Source organism: Thalassophryne amazonica, chromosome 10, assembly GCF_902500255.1.
Source record: "Thalassophryne amazonica chromosome 10, fThaAma1.1, whole genome shotgun sequence".
Classification (NCBI taxonomy): domain Eukaryota; kingdom Metazoa; phylum Chordata; class Actinopteri; order Batrachoidiformes; family Batrachoididae; genus Thalassophryne; species Thalassophryne amazonica.
This window is the reverse complement of record NC_047112.1, coordinates 63,780,422-63,799,529: the sequence shown is the minus strand read 5'-3', so window position 1 is coordinate 63,799,529 and position 19,108 is coordinate 63,780,422. Positions and strand designations below refer to the sequence as shown.

Here is a 19,108-nt window from a genome sequence, read left to right as displayed (position 1 = left end):
CTGTCATTTCTGCTTGTGGTCACTACAGGAGCACTGATCACTATATTGGCACTGTGTTGATTTGGCATTGATACAACACCAAATGTGCACAGGAAATGGGCCATGGGTGACCTTGAACCAAGAACTTTCTACTTAATAAACAAGTAGAGCAACCACTTACACCGCTGTACTGACCCATCTTGGATTAGCTTTTGTGATGTTGAAAATATGTAAATAAAATTTCAAGCATATCTTACACACAAAAGCAAGCCTGTTGCTACAGCCAAACATAAACTGATCAAGCAAAGCTCTGCTAGTTTACTGTTGAAGTACAGAGAAGGACTTTCAAATTTAAAGCCCTGATCAAAAAGCGTCACTTCAGCATGCAGGCTATCCTGTGCATTTGTTGGATTTATATCAGGATTGCAATGTTATAAAATGTGCTTGAGCTCATTTTATAATGGAGAAAGAAACATTTCCACAGATATTCAAGATAGGCAGTTTATTGATGATGATGATTGCAAAACATTGCAAACTACTTCCAAGACACTGCATCCACCCCCAGCCACTTTGGTTTTAAGGGATTCAGTCTTCTCTGAGAATTTCAATCCATCCATCCATTTTCCATACTCGCTTACTCCAATTAAGGGTTCTCTGAGAATTTCTAATTTTCAATTCAACCAGCTTTAGGAGGGGCTGTGGCCTTTCCAAACATCTCCCAATTAAGAATTACGGAGGGCACTGCACACTCGGGAATGTTCCATACATTAATTTTCTATACCCGCTTACCTCAATCAACAGCCACAGGGGAGGGTTGGGGGTGGAGCCTATTGTAGCAGACATAGGGTGAAAGGTGGTGTGCACCCTGGAGAAGAGATCAGTCTATTGCAGGGCCACATATAGACAGACAAACACATTCACACCTATGGACAATTTCAAGTTTCCAGTCCACCTAACCTGCATATCTTTGGATGTGGGAGGAAGCCAGAGCACCCAGAGGAAACCCATGCAAACACGGGGAGAACATGCAAACTCCACACAGAAAGGACCCAGGTGGGAAGCAATCCCAATGACCTTCTTGCTATGAGGAAACAGTGATAGCCACCAAGCCACCGCACTGCCTATATTCAATGCAACACATAGTTTTTGTTTTTTATAAAGTGAAGTGGTCAAAGTTTTAACAAGAACAAGAAATCAAATTTAAAATAATTAAAACCCTGTTTGCATGAACAGCAAACTGGAAAAATGAAGTTCTGTTTTGAAATTACCTACGTTTACATAATTACCTCTGCCAAGGAGGTTGTATTTTCATTATGTTTTTTTGCTGTCAGCAGGATTACACAAAAATGACTCAACTGATTTTCAAGCAATTTGGTGGCGAGGTTGACCGCAGGCTAACAAAGGACATTTTGTAGTGGACCCAAAACAAAGAGGTTGATCCAGGAAGTTTTTCACTTCCTTTAACATTATACTGAGCATTTTTAACATTTTCATTCAAAGAAAATATGACATACCTCTTTATGAAAATATTTATATGATATTAGTGAGAATCCAAAATGAAGCATCTTTGTGTTTTCCTTTTGAAGGTTTTGAGGCCAGAGTTTGAAGAAAGGCGTGTTATTTACACCATTTCATGCTGAAGGTCTTGTGTCAAAATGTGACAACAGCGGCAGTTCAGTTCTGTGTTTATTGTCTCTGCTACATCTTTAGTTTCATGTTTTGCATTTACCACATTCTGTCCCCTGTTCAAATCATCCTACTGCTCCCACAAACTGTTTTAATTGCGCAGCATGCTTAAAATGTCTGACCTCACTTCTTCATTTTGAAGCGTGTGCTTCCTCTTTTTATATGAATTCTCAAGTCATTTACTTATTGTCCGCCTGCTCAGCCCGCGCAGCTTTGCCAGGAAGTGAAGACAACTCACAACGGAATACAGAATTGGTCAACTTTTGATCGCACAACTGTGTAGAACTGAAGATAAGTTGAATGTCAAAATCCATATCTGAAATTCACCTTCTTCATCTGTAATTTTAAGATGATGTGACCTTTGGTTTTATAAGTGGTCTGAGACTACATTTATTCATACTAGCACGCTTGTCCCTGGTTTAATGTGACCCATTCTCCATGTCCATCTGGAGCTGCACCAGGAAGGACAACCAGTGTAAAACCTGTGAAAAATTAACACGTGGAGCCACGTTGGATCTGCTGAGGTGACCCAGAGCCAAAATGGGAGCAGCCAAAAGAAAATAGTTTTTAATTGATTTGAGAGAAATAACATGGTGAGACCCTTCGGCTGCTCTCAACCAGGGTCACCACAGCAGATCCAAAGTGTACCTGCACGCTGAATTACACCGGATGCCCTTCCTGACTCAACACCACATTACGTGGAGAAACGTGGCAGGGGTAGGGTTTGAACCAGGGTCACAGACCGAACGCCCCCCACCCTCCACCAGAAAATCAGTATAATAATGTGATTATTGACCATCAGATGACAAAGTAAAACCTCTTAAATCATTCTAAAGTCAGTTTTAAGCAGAAACTAGGCTGTTTTAAGCAGAAAATGAGGCGATAATCGGTGAGTTGCGACTGATTCACTGAAATGACATAGGCGCAGCAGCAGCACTTTTATTATGAAATAAAGCTGAATTTTTGTGGAAATAATTGTTGTGCAAAAGCTTGAGATATATGTTGATGAGATAGATGATGACTGGAGTGCAGCTTGAAACAGAAACAAGGTGACACTCAGAAATGACACTGCTGATCTCTGAAATGACGCATGCGCACGCAGTGAAGGCAGGGCAGACCGATTTTTAGGGAGGACCGTTCGGTCGGCGACACCGGAAACCTTCCACACTGAAACCAAATGCGCTAACCACCACCCCTGCTTGAGAGCAACAACATACAATGTTAATATCCAAGTTAAAATGATTTGCCATCCTGTCAGTGTTATTGTAGAGCAGGTGACTAAAGAGATGAAATGCCAATATGTAGACATAGGTTTGAATCCCAGTCGTGTGTCTGTGTCTTTGGACAAGACATTTAATTTGCATTGTCTCCATCCATCATGTTGTAAATGGGTAAAGGCCTTAGCTGGGGAAGTAACCTGTGACGGTCCAGGGGGAGTCACAAATTCTCATCCTTTTGTTGCTATAGAATCTGGCACCTCAGGGTCTCAATAGGATTTTTGACATAAACTAGATGAGCACGCATAAAAGTGTAGACCTCACTGCCAATGCACAAAATTATGAATGTCATTAATGCCCCCAATTTGGTGTAAAAAATGTATTCACAAAGTCTGAAACAGTAACAGTCACAATAACCAATGCACAAAATCTTACAGTGCCATTAACGCCCCTGGCTCCACCCCTTTAACGCCTTTCTACCTCAGTCTGAGCCTGCCATCTATTCCATGTGAAATCCAAACTTGTCACATGCTATTGTAAAAACATGTTTACCAGTTTTTGAGCAATCCTGCAAATATACAAAGTATACAAAAAAGGCAAAGCTTCCAAATATCAAATCACTTGTAATAGCAAGAGCTAAGAATTACTGTACAAATTAAATATATTCAGCTTTGAAACTGATTTCATTTAGGTAAACCAAGTATCTCATCATTTTAAAAATAACTCCACATTGTTGTCTTTGCTGAATGAATGTAAACCTACAAACTAATCAAGTTTTCGTTCACCTCTAAAGGTTTACTTTCTTTTTTTAAAAAAATTGAAAATTTGTCTCTTTTTTAATAACTGAAAATTTTAAATTTGGTGTTTTACTGACATGCTAAAAATAAAAACATGACATTTACAGAGTAACATTAAGATGATGAAGGAAACCATATATATTAAATGAAATTATACCAATAAGATGACTTTCATTCATTCAAAAAAAGGAAACAAGCAAATAAACAAAAAAAATACCATAACTTCAAGGCACCCACAGAATAAAATATTGAAAATGTTGATGTGCTCATGCTGACGTTGTGCAACATGGTTCCATTGAGGATTCAGAATGTTTCCATTATCATCCGTGCACAGCCCCATCAACTAAGATCCAAAGGGAATTTTACTTTCTGTGAAGTCTAAAAAGTTATTATTAATTTATTTTTCTTACACTGGTGAGACAAACCCCGTGACCCAATCCTGGATAAGCAGTTGAAGATGAGTGAGTGGTGAGAGGAAAATCATCCCTAACACTTTTCTATGCATTTCTCCAATGTGAAAAACAAAATACATTTACCTTTTTTTTTTTTTTTTTTTTTTGCAAAAATACATTTTACAAACATCCTGGTGTTTTTTTTTTGTTGTTGTTTTTGTGGAGGACATAGAAATAACACCATGTTGATCAACTCATTAAACTAATACATTAATTAAGAAAAATGTTTTGGTTGTAATGTTGTAGTTATTAATGTGAATATTAAAAACAGTACTGTGGAATCTTTTGGCAAATTTAATGAGCTTTTAACATTTGAAAAAAAAAAATGCTAATGAAGATAAAATAAATAAATAAATAAATAAGTGTGGCCACATGTCATTTGTGAAGATACATAATTTATTTTAGGTCAAGTCAAGTCGGAAGGATGCACTGGTGCTGCATTCACAGAACCACATTGGGTCCTGGATGGCAACCACCCAGGCAGACAACCAGTTCACTCCCACATTTCTAATATAACCATCTATTTGCCACAGCCAAGTGGGGCACTGGGGTCCTCAACACTTAGGCCCTTGCATGATGGATGACACACAGAGAAACGCACCACATGGCCAAAATGGTGAAGCTGACACTCCCTCATAATGCAATGCAACACAATGCTGTTTGAGGTGGTCTCCTGTAATTTATAAGAAAATCATCTTATATTATATATGGTTTTCACACTTATTACTGAACCATCATTGGCAACACTCTTTATGTTGTCATGTATGAGGAAGTACACGTACAAAATATATTAAATATATTTGAATGTTTTAAATAGGGTATGTAAATTAAAGCCAATTAACAAATGCATTTTGTTAATTGGTTTGCTGCTTAAATAAAATACAAAAAAAAAATCTCTTTGATTTTGTTGGAATTATAATGTTTGAGCATTTAAAATTTGATTTAATCTTGAAACAATGATATTGAAAAAAAATAGAAATATGGCATTTTTCTCCCAAGATATAGGGAGCAAAAAACTTTTTCAAAGTTACTGTTCCCCCCCTTAGTCAGTTGGTCTTCCAATACACTGCACCATGGTAAATTATAAATGATTGCTGACCCTAAATAATTACAATAATAGATAAATAACAAATGCAAAAAAAAATTCAGCTCCTGTTAACTGATGTGTAAACCTGAAAGCTTTAGTCACAGGAACAGAACTGTGATGCTGCAGGCAGTAAGGTGTGTCTTTCGTGTGCACACTCATACATGTCACACACACACACACACACACACACACAAGCTCTGAAAGCAGAATGAAACATGACTGCATAAAAAGAAAAAAAAAATCCCAAAGCTTTGCACCGAATGAAAGAGTGCATTTAAAGAGTGCGTTCCTATTACGAGGCGTCTTTGATTGAACACAGCTTCTTAGACTTCTGCCAGTGGGGCTTACAAACCTGTCATTTTTTTTTTTTTTTTTTTTTGGTGTCTCGCATCACAAATGTGTGCGCTTCTGTCTTGTGTTCTTGGGTTTAAAAAGTGTAAGAAATGCAGACGAGTACAATAGGAGGCACGAGACAAAGGTGTGATGTCGTCTGTCATTTATGCTTTCAGATTTGACTCAGAATTATTATCCTTGTTATGTTTTTCCAAATGTCAAATAACAAAATTGTCTTGTCTTTATCTCAGGCAAAGAAAAACGACCACCTGCCCCAAAGCAAGAAGCGACAAGTTCACAAACGTATTCAAATGAACATTTTAGACTCATTTATAGTTTGTTATTGTTTACATTTTGCATGATTTGCATCAGCAATCAGCCTCCCCCCAACCTCTGGAGGCAGACAGAAACAAGAACCAGCTCTTCATACTGACTTCATAAAGAATCTATTGACTTAGAAAAAAAAAATCTTTACATTTGTACTCACATTTCACCAAAGTGATGATTCCAGCCCAGAGCAGCAGCACCTTAAGACCTTCCATCTCCAGCAGTCAGGGTGTATGCACTCACACACACACACAAACACACACACTGTACGTCCGTTTAGGACGGACAGATATCAACACTCCAAAAGACAAAGATCTATTTCTACTTTTTACCGAATGCTGCCAGTGCAATAACCCAAAGTGCTGTCTTATTTGAAGCTACATATGTTTTCTTATCGCTCGCGACAGCTTCCTGGACTTGTTCCCCAAACCCTAAACCTCGCCTCTAGGTTTCAAGTTGAGCAAATTACAGTGACGTCACAGCAAGGCGTCTATACCTTGACTTTTAGGGGCAGGAAGCTACTTTTCAGCAACGCCACTCAGAACAGGAAGTCATCTCTGAGACTTTCTCAAGTGTGAAAATGCAGTGGCCAATTACAAGAGAGTTAAAAGATGGAAGATTTTTTTTTGATGCATGGGTTTTGTTCGAGGTGTTTTAAAGGCATGATCAATTCACAAGTCTTGAAATTCAGTTGAATCCAAATCAGCAACATACTATAGAGAGATCATAGCTTTGGTGAGTTTAACTTTGAGGCCTCAAGGTTAGTTCGCCTGTTAAAAATCAATTAGTTCTCTCATTTGAGTGTATACCTCCATGAATGTATTAACGTTGCAAGACAAGTGGTTCTATCTGGTTAGTCTGTGTCAGTCAGAAGCAGCGTTGTGATCTGGTGGAATGCAGTCTTGAGGTGTTTGCAACAAAGACCAGCATAAACCCGCTCTAAAGTCTAATTTGCTTTGTTTTAAATTTGCTTAATTTGCTCTGTTTGCGAACTTCATACCTGTAACAGTCATCTCGGCTTAAAAAACAAACAAAAACAGGGCGTGCAGATCTTAGAAATCTGCAAAATGTGGTGTGCCAGAAAAAGTGTGCCTTGCTTGTGTTTCTCTACAGACACTTTAGGATCAAATAGAGTGAGTTAAGTGTCACTGGTTTACAACACACCCATAAATAATTAGGTGACTTCATCCACCCCCCCGGGCCTGGTTTATTATTTAATATTACATAAACAGCACAACCAGCAGACATGCACACCCAAAAAACACTTACACTTTGTGTTTCTCTCCATACTTAACAGACCGCCAACATAGAGCTCAAATTCATTCTATTGGATATTTAGTCTAAATAAGACAAGAAAGCCATTTTTATGAATTTGACTGAAAATGAATTGTGGGTATCACCAATTAGAGAGGCACCAGTTAAACTCCAAGTGTGTATTTAAGAACCTTAAAATTCAAAGTGTAGTTAACAGGTTATTGTATTTTATAATTACTTACACTGTGCAGTACATTGCTGTGGTGATGTTACAGGTACTCTCAACCCACTGGTGAATGGTAACTGGACTGCATTTATATAGAGCTTTTCCATCTGAATCAACAGCTCAAAGTGCTTTTCATTGAGCAAGATGCTTACTACACACCGAGGGCAACTTGGGGATTAAGGACCTTGCCCAAGGTCCATAGTGTTTTTCCAGCCTGACAGGGATTTGACCCACGGATGTTCTGGACCACGTAACCACAAGACCATCACCTCCCCAACAGCTGAAGAAGATGCAGCACCACTTTTGCTGTTCATTGTTAAATTCAAAAGCTGTGCTCGCTGGTTCAGCCAAAAGTAAACAAGTGTCACTTCTGACTTCACCATCTTCCCACTTTTATGACGGCATTTTAAGTTGCACCTCTGTTATTTATATTAGCTGATTTTGGTTTTATTCTATTTTTTGATATACCACATGTTCAGTCTATTATCAATAACATTTTTCAAAAGACTTTCAGGGAAAGATACATGCAAATGAAGGTTAAAAAAATTCTGAGAGTGGTACAGTAAAGTAGTTGATATTTGCTTTTAAACTGAGTCCTACTTTCAAGGTCAAAAACAGACTCTACTGTCTCAGGTTTTAATTTTCCAAACTTCATTTCCAAACACTCAAAAACAACTGGTTCTGTCCCGAAGATTTGAACTTTATTTTGTTTTTCTCTCTGTGTTTAAAGAGAAAAAAACCACTGGCCACTGGCTCCAGAAGTGAATTTGTTCATCTTTGTAATTTCTTCTTTAAAATCCTTTTGTGTGTGTGGATGTTGGATCTCATCAAAGTCATTGATCACACTCTATTTGATCATCAATTTCTGCCTCAAAGGCCAAAAAAAAAAAAGAAAAAAAAAAAAAGCTTTACTTCTGTTTACATGTGGAGGAAAATGGAGGATAAAAAAGGAAAGTGAGAGAGAGCAGAGAAAGCCTCCAGGGAGTGTAATACACACTGGGCAGTGAGCTGATGTTGTAGATGAAACACAGTCAGCTGTATGAAATAACACATCCAGTCAAACCGCTGTGTTTATTATGGTCCTTTTGATTTCTCACTCATCTGTTTTCACACTGCTTCTGTCACTCCTCTTCATTTATGATGTATTGCTTCTGTTTTATGTTAATGAGTCCTCAGCATTGGCACTTGGCCAGATATTTAAGTTAGCCAAATGTGATACAACAAAACCTTTTTGCCATCCTGTGTCACATGAGGTCAAAGAAAATAATCAGTTTCGGATCACTACAGACAATAATGTGAACGTGAGGCAGGCACGCTCACATACTTGTTGCTTACTTTCTCAAGTAATTGTGACGAGGTTTATCCTGGAAGCCCAGAGCATTTTACAAATAAGCGCTCACATTTGGAGTATGAAATCTAAATGCAGACTTCCTGTTTGCCCTGTGACATGTGAGCTACTGGGCTGTTTCTACTTCTTGGCACTGCAGACTTCTGATAATAAGGAAGTACTCATTAAGCAAATGACTTCATGCAACTGGAAAGAAGAAGACGAAAAATAAAACCAAAAAACTGTTTTTTGTACTCTTACAAAGAACACACATCATGTAGCATTGTTCTAAATACTACAGTACAATCACCATGCTCATCCATTGCAAATTATTTGGACATTTTCTTCTATTTCTCGTTTTTAAAAGAGGGAGGAAAAGAAGAAGAAGAAATAACAAAGAAAGAAAAAGCTTCCATGATGACATATTTCTGATGTGAAACAGGATGTGTGGGACCTGAACCGATGAATCATAGAGTGTACAGAAACAGGTCCATATTCACTTCTCAACAACTCGTCCTCCCTCATCTCTTACTATGATTTAACATGAAGCTGTGAGCTGGCAAATCCACCACCCAGCTCTGACTAAAATTCTGCACAGGATGACTTTGGTACACATATAACTGACACAGTAAGGTCACCTGGTATCTAGCGGGTGGCTTGTTTGTGTGCCTGCCTCAAGGAATATTCAGGCTGTTTTCCAATTCTGCGGCGGCACAATTCTAAGGCTGTGTCCTAAGAAGATCTGTCCTTCCGGAGACAGTGGAAGCTGAAGCAGCCGTTCTGAAATGAGACAGTCTGGCATTTTGCTATTGCCTCATTAGCTTTTCTCACCCCTACCCCCTGTCACCAAGCAACCTTGACACCTGAACACAAGCTAGTGTAGTGGGCATAACCCGTAGTTCAGTAATTATTTTTTAGTACTTATTTATACTCATCAAAATTACTTCTTTATAATTGTACATATGGAGCACCAAATTGTCCTTTTGATTTTTAATTGCCAATTTCACCCCCCCCCCAAAAAAAAAAAAAAAAAAAAAACTCATGGGATTGTTGGGTTCTTATATGATACACCTGTTGAAGAAGGCTGCATTCCTCAGCCATATTCCAAGGAATCTTCGAAATCAGACAGCCTTATTATTATGTCACGCATGACATATGTGGACAACAAATGCAGCCTTATTCAGCAGCTGCTGAATTGGGACATAACCACAGTTTCCATGAGGTAAAATATGACTTTAGCTTATCGAGCTACCCTGTGACATAATAGATATGCAAATCAGGTCACTATTGTTGTGGTGATTGGTCCATCAATTTGAACTATCCATCCGCCATCTTTGGTTAGTCTGGGTGTAAAGTTTTGATGTCAAAACTCAAAGGTAATAATTTATTGAGAATGTGCATTAAAAAAGCTTTACTTCTGTTTACATGCAGAGGAAAGTGAAGGATCAAAAAGGAAAAACAGAGAGAGCAGAGAAAGCCCCATTTTTGTGTTCTTTGAACCTGGTCTGTAAGTAATGGAAAAATTAAAACCAATAAACTGGGCCCACCTGGCTTGATGGGCATTGAGTCTCTTGGCATTCTGTATGTATGTGAGGTTTTTGAAATCAGTCCAGACAATGAACGGTATGATAGAGTCCTCCAACCAGTGATGCCACTGCTCCGAGGCCTCCTTGATGACTAACAGTTCCCGGTTGCCAATGTTGTAATTGACCCAGCTGGGGACAGGCAGTGTGAAAAGAACACACAAGGATGGAAATGGTTATCAACTCTGCTCTGTGAGAGAGCCGCCCCAATCCCACTATCAGAGGCATCAACCTCCACTGTAAACTGGAATATTGGCACTGTGGTAAACAGGTGTTTCAGGCATGTGAACGCCTGGGTAGCGACAGGTGTCCAACTAAAGGGAGTTTTGGAAGAGGTGAGCGCTGGATGGGTGAGGCTACCTGACTATAGTTGCAAATGAATTTGTGATAGAAATTTGTGAAACTGAGGAAGCATTGCAATTGCTTAAGTTTGATTGGGGCTGGCCTTCTGGCCACGGCATAGATCTTCTCAGGGTCGAGACGTATCTACCTATGAATGTTAATGAACCAGAGGAAGGATGCTGATGGTTGATGAAAGGTACATTTCTCTGCCTTCATGGACAGCTGTTTCTCACACAGCTGCTGGAGGACCCGACGAACATGTGTCTGATGTTCTATTAGGTCTTTAGGAAAAATGAGGATGTTGTCAAGATAGACAACCATGAATCAGTCAGTGAAATTGCACAGTACATCATTGACAAGGGCCTGAAAGGTTGTAGGAGCATTGATGAGCCCGAAGGGCATTACCAGGTATTCAAAATGGCCAAGAGGAATCTTAAAAGCCGTCTTCCACTCATCTTCCTCTCTCATGCAGACTAAATGGTAGGCATGTGCAGAGGTCCAGTTTTGTGAAAATTGATGCTCCGTGCAAGGGCTCAAAAGTGGAGCTAAGGAGGGGCAGCGGATACTTGTTTTTGATGGTTAGCTTGAGCCCTCTGTAATCCACAGCACGGACAGAGGGTGCGGTCCTTCTTCACCATGAAGCAGAAGCCGACACCCACCGGGAGGAGGAGAGCTGGATGATACCTGACGTGAGGGATTGTATATACTGTTCCACTGATTCGTGTTCCTCGTGGTTGAGAATGAATAACCTGCTCGATAGTAAGGTGGCGCCGGGAAGCAAATCGATGGAACAGTCATAGGGATGATGACAGAGTAGTGACAGGGCCCTGTTTTTTACAAAAGACAGAGGTGAGGTTGTAATAAATGGCAGGGATCAAATCCAGCAGGGAATCTACAGAGGGAGGAACGGGGGACTGGGTACTGGGAAAGGTGGAATGTAAGCAGAGGGAGTGGCACCTGTTGCTCCACCGGGCAGTAGTGCCAGTCGACCAATGGGGATGGATTGTGAAGGGTGTCCTAAAACTATGGGTGTGGAAGAGGAGAGTAAATAGAACTGCATCTCCTCATGGTGTATGATGGAGGTGAGGGGAGAACTGTCTAATGCCTGTCTTAATGGCTGGGCAGTTCCTCTAGGAGATCCTAAGTCTGTCAACAACACCCTGGTTAATAAAGCTGGCCTCCGCTCTAGAATCAATCAAGGCGGAGGTGGAAAAACGATTCTGGTTAAACTGAAGGGTGGCCGGGGTCTGTATCTCAGAAGCGGAGTCACCCATAGTACATTTTCCGTTCACCAACAACCTGGACGCAGTTGGTGAGCACTCTTTTTTGGCTGAACAGAGCAATCCTTTCGGATATGCCCCTTAAGGCCACAATGAATACACTCCCCAACCTGTAGGTGGCGTGCTCTCTCCTCAGGCAAAAGCCGGCACCTACCAATCTGCATGGAGTGTCACAGCACTGGGAAGTGATGGACTGGTGGAGGGAGAGGTGACCTGTGGGACTGGAGAAAGGGAGGACAAAGATGGCTGACTCTGGGCTTGTTGCCTATTCTGCTCCTGCAATCAGTTGTCGAGGCGGATGCACAGTGTGATTAGATTGTACAGCAAGTGTGGTTCCTCCCTAGCCACCAGCTCATTCCACAGTCTGTCCAAGAGACTGTTGCTAAGGGCCCCTTCACACATAGTACGAATAAGTACAACTCAGGGTGACTCGCGGCGAACCACAAAAACATCCAACAGCCAACGGGCAGGCGTGTACGATCCCGGTGCGACCGTTCGTGCACGCGACAGTGTCTTTCGAGCAGGAACACAGTGCGAGCAGCTGCACCATATCACGCTGCTGATATGGAGAACAATAAAATAAAAATCAGCTGCATAATTAGTGAATATCACTGGGTTGATATAAATAATACATTAAAGGGAACACAATACAGAACCGCGGTTAAATAACCCTGGTTAAAAAAAAATGTCACTCACAGGGTTTGAACCCATAAGCTCTGATTACTAGACAGAAACTTTACCACTGCACTACCATCACTGGCCTGTAATCAGTGCGGAAAAATGCCTCAAATCAACAGAGACATGGACGAGGTGTGCTGTGTCCAGCTGCTGCAGCCCGGCAGAAAGGCAAAAGATGTTTTATATATTTCCACGTGAAGACAGCAGGCAGAACACATGCCTCATAGAGGAATGATGTCAGTTCATGTCCTTCCAAACACGGAACGTGTTCTCAAGCTGGGACATCCAGGAGCAGAGATCTTTACAGCCGCGGCTGTGAGCAGACATGCCCCCCCATCCGTTCAGCGCCAAGATCAACGTGTCACTCTGTGTTATGTGGTCATTCATTTTCATTATTTGTTATGTAATTGTGTATGTAGGTTTTGTCGTAATTATTTATATACCTGTCCTGGTGGTGGTGTCTGTGTTTGTTATGGGTGCACTGAGCTGTCATCCAGCTGTCAGTGTGCTGTGATTAGCTGACAGGCCCCTTCCCATGCTGTGTGCGATCAAGACCTCGCTGTCTGGCCCCCATATGATCAGATAATAATAATACATTTTATTTATATTGCACTTTACATTTGTAAACAAATCTCAAAGTGCCACAGAGGTTAAACAAAAAGCATAAAACAACAATAAAAATAAAACAAGATCAATTAATAATCAGTTAAAATTAGCAACTATAATTCATAAGCTTTCTGAAATAAAAACGTTTTAAGATTTGATTTAAAAGAGTCCACTGACTGGCGCCCTCAGGTGGATGGGCAGGGCATTCCACAGGTCTGTACATACATATAAGCATTTTATGCAAGTATGCCCCCCAGCACGCCAGATGTGTTGGGGAGAGCAGGGGTGGGGGCACGACACATGTGCACACGTGCGAGACACATACACCACATGTGTGTGGCTTTTTGCAACTCCACAGTCGCGGGGCACTTAGACAAATTTCACATCCACCTCGACAGTGATCGTCTGCTGACTGTTTTCGTGACAATAGTGTGAATGGCCACACATTTTCTAAGTGCGAAATGAACAGTGTTCAATGTTCATGTGTTTCAGCTGGAATTTGACCAACACCTGCTGTGAGAGGGTTTGATGGGCTCTCACAGCGCACACTCTGTCTTTCAGCCACTGGTGTGCCCAAATAGTTGTAGCAACAGGTGTACGAGGTGTTGGAAGCAGCTACGATTTATCATGTTTTGCACACCTCTTTCCAAATGTTATAATACAAACAAACTACAACTGACCAAATCCGTTTTTTCCCCCCAAAATGAGACATCCTCTGTTTCTTATGAATTACATCCTGATGTGCAGTGCAGCCGGCTGTAAGAGCTCAGCTCAGAGGCTATGGAGTTACATTTGTGTCAGTAATATCTGAAAGGAAATGCTTTTGACAAAACCTAGATTTTGTTTATTTCTATTTCTGCCCAGAGATCAAGGATCCATCATGTACACATTTTATTTATATCCAGGGATAAAGGATCCAGTAACCAATTTCATAATTATTTACTTTAAGACTCAATAAAATGTTGTTGACATAGAAAACCTGTAAAGCCTATTTTTAGTACACAGAAAATTCACAAGAGGTACTGATAAGGCAATCGACAAGGAATCGGATCGATAAGCGGAATTGATATCGATAAAATCTTATCAATTCCCATCATTAATCGTCGTGCACAAAATTGCATTGTGAGGAATTGAATCGCCATCAAATGCCTATCAAATCACATTGAATCAGGAACAGGGGTGAATCGTATAGCATCGTATCGCTGGTAGTGTATCGAGGTGCATATCGAATCATTGTAAATGATGAGATTCACATGTCTAGTAAGCATACCTCTCTGGGAGGAGAGCGCATGGTGGATAGATCCTGCCTCAGCTGAATCCATGTTATGTCCAGATATTTCTGCTGTGGCAGACCGGAAACTGGAGACAGACTCAAAACAATGAGGTAGTTTTGGTGTCAAGAATCAAAGGTAACAATTTATTGAGAATGTGCAGTAGGTGTGGATGAAATGGAGACCAGGAGGTGGAATCACTGGAGGACGGGTCACAGCTGCAGGTTACCAGGTGGTCCAGTGGAATGGGTGGTGGCTGCAGACTGCAAAAAGTGACAAAACACAGTGATGAGTGCACAAGGAAACAACACCAGGGAAATGCACGGAAAAGCAAGCAAGCAGACTTTAGCACAATTTAGAGGCCTGGGACCTCATGTACAAAGACTTGCATTGACTTTCTACTAAAAGTTGGCATTCGTCAATACCCCGGTGTAAGCACAAGGATATTCAGATGTATCAAAGTGTGCATAGGCATGAATCCGCGCACGTTCATTTTGTACATCCCACTGAACGTGGAATTTAGCGCACGTGCACACATACCAAACTCGTCCCTGGCCACGCCTCTATCTGAATATGCAGATATATTCAAATAGTTTGGTTGTGTTGTGCTGATGGCACCATAAGTGTAGAGTGTTGTGTGTTTGATGACACCCGCCATTGTCTCTGTGTTGTTGTGTGTAAAAATTAAAGAACTTTCAGAGACAACGTGCAAAAACAACTAAAGCTGTGGTTAGATTGTCGTTCTCTCAGCTCGCTGTAATGTAAAACGGAAATTAAATAAGTACGTTTGTGTGTGTAAATGCTGAACTGAGCTGCGCGCACACACACACACACACACACACACACTGAACTAAAAGATATTAGGTGCACGGCGGCTGACAATGTGTGACATTAACATTACTATATGGATCTGAATGACGTGCGATTACACCAATCATGCTTGAACCCTCGTGCGCATGCGTGCGTTTTTTCACGCGTCAGTGACATCATTTCCCTGTGGGCATGTGAGATGTGGTCCCGCCCTCTCGGCTGAATTCCTTTGTTTCACACGCTGCTCGAGACGGCGCGCGTTGCTTTATCAAAATTTTTTCTGGACCTGTGAGGAATACCCGAGTGGACACTATTCGAGAAATTTAGCTGGTTTTCGGTGAAAAGTTAAATGGCTGATGAGAGATTATGGGGTGTTTCTGTCGCTGTAAGGACTTCCCATGGAGCGGGACGTCGCACAGCGCTTCCAGGCGCCAGGACGTCGTGAGAGAACAGAGAAGATTCAGAAGAGGCTGGCATGAGGACTTTATGCGGACATTCCACTGTTTAAGGACATTTTGTAATGAAAGACGTGCGCGCAAATTCGACGACTCGGCGAATCTGTGTGCGCCGCGACAGGAAAAACACCTCCGTGTTGAAAACCATTTGTAAAATTCAGGCGGCTTTTGATGGCTTTCAACAAGTGAGTAACTGAGAAATTGTTTAACAGCTTGGGCATGTTCCAACTTGCCCGTTAAGGTTTCCAACGGAGGTGTTTTTCCTGTCGCGAGCCCCCGCGGTCGGGTTCGGCCCGACATGCGACTCTGCCCGCACGTTCTTTCATTACAAAATGTCCGTTAACAATGGAATGTCCGAATAAACTCCTCATGCCGACGTCTTCTGAAAGTTCTCTGACGACTTACTGGGTCAACAGAGCCTGAAATGTGGAAGTTTTCAACTTGACACCGCGAGACGCTGCTGCTTCGAAGCACAGATCGCCATCAGGCGCCGTGGGCCATCCTTAAAGCGACACTACCAGACCAAAATCTCTCATCAGCCGTTAAAATTTTTACCGAAAACCAGCTGAATTTATCGAATGGTGTCCACTCAGTTGTGCCTTACAGTTTTTGAAAAAATTTTTATCAAACAAAGCAACAGTCTCTAAGCCATTCCTAAATAATGAAAAAACGACGAGAGGGTGGGCGACTCCTCACTCAAAGACTGCCCACAGGCGAATGACGTAACTGACAGGCGTGAAAAAACTCTCACATGCCCACGAGGGTTCAAGCATGTCTGATGTAATCACACGTGATTCAAATCCATATGGTTTTTGAAAAAAAAAATAAAGTTGTATACTTTTCTAACAGACCTCGTATGTGTGCAGTTAATAGCACCGATTAGATTTTGGAAACCAGCTAGCAAAATGTGCTAGAATGTTGGAATGTACCTGGATGAGATTTGGATGTTTGCATTCCACACAGCTGGTGGCTCAGCTCAAGGTTGAATGGCACATGCCTGACTGATCAGCCAGCTAACGCTGGAATGCCCATGATGCCAGGATGCCCAGCATGGTCAGCACCTGTGTGGGCACAGACAACTCCTGGCTTCTCGCCGCATTGCGCTCTGGGCCGACTGCAGTTCTGCATGCAATTGCAGTCACAGTGGCCTTGGTAATCTAAATCGGTTTATGAGCCAATTATCGTCATTTGCAAGTAAATCCTCGTGTTCCCTGGGTACACGCTCATGTCAGATTGGACCATTTGCAAGGTGCTTTAACAACGCTAATGCAGCCACTGTTTGTGCCATTTTACGCATCACTTTGCGCATGCTTTTATATCTACCTACTGTAAACACCTGGGTGCGTTAATTGCTCATCAATGTGTCGCTGATGTGCACAACACTCTGATGACTTCTTGTTTTCACATTATTAATGGTTCCCAGCACCAATTTTACATGTTCACAGTGGAACAATACCTGTAGAAACGTGCGTACACTAGCCAGGATTTTTGCGTGACGCACCGCACATTTCCAGGGTAATTTCAGTTTTGATACAGCTGAACATTGGTGTGGAGATGGATGTACGCCGGGTTTTTGTGGGTAAGCACACTTTGCACATGAGGCCCCAGGTTACCACTTCCATGGATGGAAAGATCTGGCAGCGTCCTCCAGTTCAACCCAGGCTTAAATAGGATGTAAGGGATTATGGGATACATGAAAACCCTGGATAACCCCAGACTGATTCTCCAGACGACAACAACAAGGGCATATCTGTTAGTTAGGTTTTTTCCTATCCTTTCATTAATTTTCCTTGGTTTAAACCAAGGAAATGTTATGATGAAAGTTTGATTTTTTCACTCGGCACAGTTCTTTGTTTAGCAGTTCTTAGCATTAGCCTGTTGTCGCTATCAGCTTTGTACAGTTGTACTCAAAGGTTTACATACTCTAGCAGAATTTTAGATTTTTTTGGGGGGCCATTTTTCAGAGAAAATGAATAACACAAAAACCTTTTTTTCAATCATGGTTAGTGGTCGTGTAAAGCCATTTATTGTCAAACTGTGTTTACGCTTTTTAAATCATAATGAAAACAGAAACTATCCAAATGACCCTGTTCAAACCTTTACATACCCCAGTTCTTAATACCATCTATTACCCCCTTTAACATCAATGACACCTTGGAGTCTTTTGTGGTAGTTGTGGACGAGGCTCTTTATGTACACTGATGGTAAAGCTGCCCCATTCCTCTTGGCAAAAAGCCTCCAGTTCCTGTAAATTCCTTGGCTGTCTTGCATGAACTGCACATTTGAGATTTCCCCAGAGTGGCTCAATGATATTGAGCTCAGGAGACTGAGATGGCCACTCCAGAACATTCACTTTATTCTGCTGTAGCCAATGACAGGTTGACTTGTCCTTGTGTTTTGGATCATTGTCATGTTGAAACATCCAAGTACATCTCATGCACAGCTTCCGGGCTGATGAGTGCAAATTTTCCCCAGTATTTTCTGATAACATGCTGCATACATCCTGTTATCAATTGTGACCAAGTTTCCTGTGCCTTTGTAGCTCACACATCCCCAAAACATCAGTGATCTGCTCTGTGTTTCACAGTAGGAATAGTATACCTTTCATCATAGGCCTTGTTGACTCCTCTCGAAATGTAACGTTTATGGCTGTGGCCAAAAAATTCCATTCTGGTCTCATTAGCCCAAATGACTTTGTTCTCTGTGCTGTTTGGCATATTGTAAGCAGGTTAATGCGTGGCATTTGTGTAGTAAATGCTTTCCTCTGGCGACTCGACCATTCAGCCCATTTTTCGTCAAGTGCCTCCTTATAGTGCATCTTGAAACAGCCACACCGGTTTAGTCAGAGAGTCCTCTATTTCCCATCAATTTCTTTATAAGGTTTTCACATATAACAAACAGTGCAATATGTATAATGACACTTGGAAAATAGAATACACCAATTTACAATAACAAAATGTATGTGAAATTATAAAAAAACAAACAAAAAAAATAAACCCCCCAAAAACACACAAACACACACACGCCAACAAAAATGAAATGTGTAGAAAATTTGAGAGCTGCTGGTGAAAGAGAGGCTCATATCTAAGACATAAATGAAAAAAAGTTATTCGAGATTATCTGGGAAGACCAGCTTCCCAACATATTGAAAAAATGGATCCCAAGTCTTTGAGAATTTTGCATTGGAGCCCTTCAACATATAACAGATTTTTTTCTAATTTGGTAAAATAAATTACATCTTTGATCCAATGAAAATATGATGGAGGGGTGGGTGACTTCCATTTTTGCAAGCAAAGTTGTAAATGCTACAAAGGACTTTTCTGCTGTAGTAAAAGAAGTGCCTCTGTTATGTGTCGGACGCAGCTCGGAGAACCGACCAGCGTTTGAAGGACCCAGTA

The 19,108-nt window shown here is 41.2% G+C and overlaps 1 protein-coding gene across 1 annotated transcript in view; it reads right to left on the bottom strand.

The window, feature by feature from the left end:
- Positions 1-6,424, bottom strand: part of ptprc (protein tyrosine phosphatase receptor type C) — a 115,052-nt gene extending 108,628 nt beyond the window's left edge. The window contains exon 1 of the mRNA XM_034180122.1: positions 6,039-6,424. The gene's annotated coding sequence lies outside the window, so the exon portion shown is untranslated. The remainder of the gene's footprint in view (positions 1-6,038) is intronic.
- Positions 6,425-19,108: the final 12,684 nt, after the last annotated feature.